Genomic DNA, 5,379 nt, shown 5'->3' with positions numbered 1-5,379 from the left:
AAGTATGGTTAATTAGCTCTAGCCAGTTTGGCTCAGTGGATAGAGCGTTGGCTCACAGACTGAAGGGTCCTGGATTTGACTCAGGTCAAGGGCATGTACTTCGGGTTGTACGCTTAATCCCTGGCCCTGGTCGGGGCCGTGCTAGAGGCAACCAATCGATGTGTCTCTCTCACAACGATGTTTCTTTTTTTCTGTCTCTCCCCCTTCCTTCCACTATCTCTAAAAACCAATGGGAAAATATCCTCAGGTGAGGATTAACAAAACAAACAAACAAATAAATAATAAATTTTTTAAAGGAGGGTTAATAAATGTGTGGTGAAAAGGAGCAATCTTGCTAGAAGTAAGTGTTGCCTGAGTTGGATGCTCTGGGTACTGTAGGGCAGGAAGCCTCCCCAACCCCCTTGTAAACATAATTACACTGTAGTGGAAATGCCTGATTTAAAAAACGGGAGTGTCACACTGGACATGTCATATCTGCACAAACCCTTGCAAGTTTCAATAACCCTCTGTCTATCATCCTCTCCAGGAGCTCTGTCTCCCAGGAGAACTTATGTGAAACATGCCTTTAGTATCATCCAGCTGCCCCCAGGAGAAATCCAGGGGAAGTGTGGATGGGTATCTTCTCACCCAATCCGGTGTTTCATCAGTGTTTATTTTATCCATATTATTTCATCAATATTCAGTTTAAAAATATTGAGGCTAAAATAGATGATTGTCTTCTCACCAGCTATTTTTTAAGGTCTGCAGCTTCTACTTTAGAATGGATAGGAGCAGAGAACTCATCATATGCTGGGGATGTTAGCAGCCCCTAGGCCCTGGGGGTTGTGGGGGTGACCTCCCAGTGACATCTGTAATCACGTGGATGAGAGTGTCTGCACTGGGGGCAGGTTCACTCAGAGCACAGACTCCCGAAGGATCCTAGGATGACAGTGGTGGTCCCTGCTGCCACCTTGCCTCATCTCACATGACTGCCTGCCCCTCAGAGCCAGCCTCACAAGAGACTGCGAATCAACATGGTGTGCGTTTTCTGTTTATTCCTCTGGTCTTCTCCTGGGCAATGTGCTGCAAGAATCTGTCTGCAGGACATGATCTACCAAATTCTTAAAGAGGCTGCTGTTTACAAGTCTAAAGATTTTGATGGAAGGCCATTCTACTAAAATTTGTGTGTGTGTGTGTGTGTGTGTGTGTGTGTGTTGTGCCTTTTACAGGAAAACAGCTAAGGACAACATGGCAGAGAGGTGGAGCCGACTGCAGCAAATACATAGAAGTCTGTGCACACAGCAGAGAAGCTGCTCACTGAAAACATCCTGTCCTAATCGCTGTACCAGAAAACCTGCCAAGAGCCCCCCTAATATTTCTAAGGTCTTGAGAGCTGCCTGGAGAACTAGCAACCCCTGTGCATCCAGGACTCTGGGGGTGAAGAGGTTTCCAGTCTCAACCCTGCTGCCCTAAAGAAGCTATGGGAACGCATTCTGCAGAGAGCAGGATGCTCACTCCCACAGCCACCAGTTTCCATGTGGGTGGCCTTGTGTGAGCTACTTCACTTCCCTGAGCCTTGGGTTTCTCACCTTTAATTGGCGGTAGTTACAACTGCCCTGCCCACCTCTCGGGCTGTTGTGAAAGAGTGCTTCACAGGGCAAGTCATAATGCCAGTGGGAGTTATTATTATTACTAATCCTAATAACAGGATTATCATTGCCAGGCAGGCAGGTTATAAAGGAGGAGAGAGGCTCATCAATCTTAAAGTGATTCACCTGGTGTCACAAGCTGCCTCAGGGAGGAAGATAACGAGAACTCAGGTGTCCTCATACCTGGTTCAATGCTATTCTTCCTATAATATAACAAGGGGAAGACATACTAGTATAGCTGACCCTCAACTGACATTTTATTTCTGGTTGATAATTTAAATGTAACTAAGAGATATGATGATTAGACTTTTTCTCTCTCCTAAACGTGGATGTAAGACTCGGAGCAATGTGCTCACTTTCCTCCCATAGTAGTTTTTCCATCAAAACTATATATGGTCTTGTTCTATGAAGAAAATCTTACAGCACAATACCTGGGGAAAGAGCACAGAAAACCCCCCAGATAATCCAAGACAACTGGTAGTGGGTAGTAGTAATTAATTATCTTATTATTATTAACTTTGTAAACTTCTTTTTGAGAGATATTTCTAAAGTCCTTGGGACAAGAATGCCACAAATCATCTATCTATCTATCTATCTATCTATCTATCTATCTATCTATCATCTATCTATCATCTAAATTTTGATCCAGCCCATGCTGAGTGAAAGAAAAAAGGCCTATGGTTTATGAAATCACTCTAGCTCGACCAAGAGGGATCAGTGGTTTATCTGAGTATAATGCCTTCCTGGTACCTAGTAGGCTCTCTACAACTATTTGTTGAATAAATTCAGTAAAGCTGGGTCTTGTTAGCCTTAAAGGAATAAAAAGGATGTGGATGTGGAGCTGGAAGTCAGAGGCCTGGGTCCATTCCTGGCTCTGCCACTTGGTAGTGGTGAGTCCAGGTTTCCTCCTGGTTTTATCAGTGTCTCTGGGCTCTGGCTCTTCTATAAGTGGTGAGGGCTGGACAAGATCAGGATGGCAAAAGGTTTCCATTCAAAATGCCACTTGCAGTCCGTGGGTGGGAGCTGATGGGGGTGCTGGTTGAGGATTCTGAGGCTGTGACCAGGTGGAGGGGAAGAGGGGCTGGCTGGGACGAGGGGGCCCATCTGGGGAAGGGATGAAGGGCAGGAACGGATGCAGCCACCTGTCATCACTGGGCTGTCATCTTCAGTGCCTTATAGTTTTATGAATCTATAACCATGAGGGTCCTGGGTTTGGCGGAAACTGAAGTTTAGAAGGAACTCAGGTATTTCTGTGTTTTATGTTAAAAGCTTCTTCTCCTAGGATTCTGGGTTGCAGGAAGTAATTAAAGAACTACGTTGGGACATAATCAGATTCATGGTAAAGAGAGCTCTCTGCAAGTTCTCCCAGCACCTCTAGAAGGGAAGGCAGTGCATACTCATATCACTTATCTCTCCCGATTTATAGAGGGGATCTTAGCACAAAAGGTAGAATTATCTGCCTTGGGTCATCTGTAGGTCTGGGCACATATTTAGGTCATGTCACTCATTCATGCTTTCATTCCTAGTGAGCCGAGTTGTAGCTCATTCAGGACACAAGCCCACCTCAGCGCCTCACAGCATTCATTCTCATCACTTGTCCTGGCTGCAGGGATGGGCTCGCTGCTGCCCCAGGAAAAGCCGTGCGTATCCCTCACACTCCCGGGACTCTCATTCCATGAACACTTCTGCTCAGGAGCTTCAGTGGATCAAATAGTGCTTGTTTCTTCTGCTGTTAAAGAAAGGAAAATTACGTTACACAATAACTTCAAAATGCCACCCATCAAAATGTCTCAAAGTTACAAACACTTGGAGGACTCGCCATTGTGTATGTTGTTGTTTAGCAGTTCCATCCATACTGATCCTAGCCAGAAGCTTCCAGAGGTTGGAACTGGCCAAGAAACTAGGTGGGAGGGCAGAGGGAAAGCTGGCAAAGAGGAAACCATTGTAAATGAATCACCCTAAATATAAACCAGTATTCTAAACAGGAGGTAAACATGTAGGCCAGGAATGCTGCAAGAAACTCCTTTAATTGCTTAACCACTCCATTGAGATGTCATTAAAGGAAACCAGGGCCTTTTTAACCAGAAAGGCAGGACGGAGCTCTGAGGTGGGGCAGCCACCTGAGCCAGCAGTGCAATAGTTCTGGTGGAGTCAGGCTGCTTTCCTGGTGTGGGCCTGTCTGTCCTGTCCCCGGGACCAGGGCTAGCTGTCCCAGTGCATCTAGCTTCATCTCCAAGAGTGCATCTCCAAGAGTGTGAGGGGTGAACATGTGACCCCAGGCCTCTGTCTGAGCTCCTGAACACTCTGGGGCTGGGGCTGAGGCTGAGCTCTGTGAGGATGGATGGAGAGAAGCTGCTGCCCTGGCTTACCGTCACCTCATCTTTCTGAAGTGTTTCCTCATCTGAAAAGGGAGCTTGGACTAAATGGAGGTGAAGACCCTTCTGCTAAAGGGTCTGTGCGTTTTCACAAACCCCACCTGCTGAGTGGCCCAGCTTATAGCTGCAGGTGTCCTGGTCTTAGCCCCTTTTGGAGACAAAGCAACTGGGACTCAGAATCCTTAAGTCCTGATTCCATGTGTTTTGCACTGAGAGGGTTTCTCAGTAAAAGCTGACCTTGTAACTGAAAGAAATGAAGCTCAGTAGGTGAATAGACATAATGATCTTTAAGAAAGGCCGCAACGAGCAACATGCCTGCCAGGGTGCTGTGGGCAGGTGCTTCCACAGCTTGTGGTGGGGATTAGGTGGGTGGTCTCTGGAAAGCAATGTGATGTGTGCATCTGGAGCCATAACAGCTCCTACTTTTGACTCACTGATTCTACGATCTGACTCTGTCATAGGAAGTAACAGGACTTTTGACACAAAGATTCAACAGAAAGGGCTCAGTGCAGTTGTACTGTTCTCCAGTGTACACCAGTGTGTCAACAGGTGTGTGTCCATCACTTGCTCACCTGTGACCTGGGTGTACGACTTAAAGGCTCAGCCTCAAAGGCAGGACAGTGGAGAGGCTCAGGCTTCACGTACTCTCTGAGCAAGAGCCCGGGGCACTCTCTGTGAGGGGCATTTTGGAGATGTGGGTACTGAAGATGGTACAATTTGGTCTCTCCTCTCACAGAGAGCTTCACGTTTAGTTGGAGAGAGTCACAGCTCAGGCACTTTCATGCCTGTGATACACACTGTGACGGTGCAGGAGAGCAGGGACAATTTGAAGGTGCCCAGAGAATGGGGACAGGAGAGGCATTAGCTCATGCTATCCAAGGGCAATGGTGACTGCTTAGGTGTCTGAGGACCCTATACTTCCACTAACCAACAAGTGTAGATATGACAACTAATGCCATTGCGTAAACATCAAGACAGAAGTCTCTTTGTCAAATGATATGTCCCATGTCTAAGAATGCTTTTCCAGAGACCCAAACAAGTCCTTGGATGTAGCAACCTAGGAGAGAAAGAAGAAAACAGTGTTTACTACTAGTAAGCTGAGTTCCCAGCACATGGAACAGACCTGAAAGTGCCATGTCCCAGGCCAGCCCAGGATCAGGGACACTGTGAATAGGGGACCAGGAGCCCTGGACAGCTCAGGCGGTCACAGGAGGTGGGGGAAGTCCTGGCAGAGTGAAGTAGGCCCCTCCCCACAATCTACGTTTGCCTCCATGTTTTCTCTGCTGGCACCCTCCTTCCTTCCTTCCCTCCTTCCTCCCTCCCTCCCTCCCTCCCTTCCTTCCTTCCTTCCTTCCTTCCTTCCTTCCTTCCTTCCT

At 47.2% G+C, this 5,379-nt stretch overlaps 1 long non-coding RNA gene across 1 annotated transcript in view; it reads right to left on the bottom strand.

Moving 5' to 3' along the window:
• Positions 1 to 5,379, bottom strand: part of LOC107183278 — a 12,002-nt gene that overhangs the window by 6,047 nt on the left and 576 nt on the right. The window contains exon 3 of the long non-coding RNA XR_001514064.1: positions 1,872 to 1,877. This is a non-coding gene — a long non-coding RNA (uncharacterized LOC107183278). The remainder of the gene's footprint in view (positions 1 to 1,871; positions 1,878 to 5,379) is intronic.

Source organism: Myotis davidii, unplaced genomic scaffold (assembly GCF_000327345.1).
Source record: "Myotis davidii unplaced genomic scaffold, ASM32734v1 scaffold701, whole genome shotgun sequence".
NCBI classification, from domain to species: Eukaryota; Metazoa; Chordata; class Mammalia; order Chiroptera; family Vespertilionidae; genus Myotis; species Myotis davidii.
Note: the sequence above shows the minus strand (reverse complement) of the source record. Positions and strands in the feature narration are given on the sequence as shown.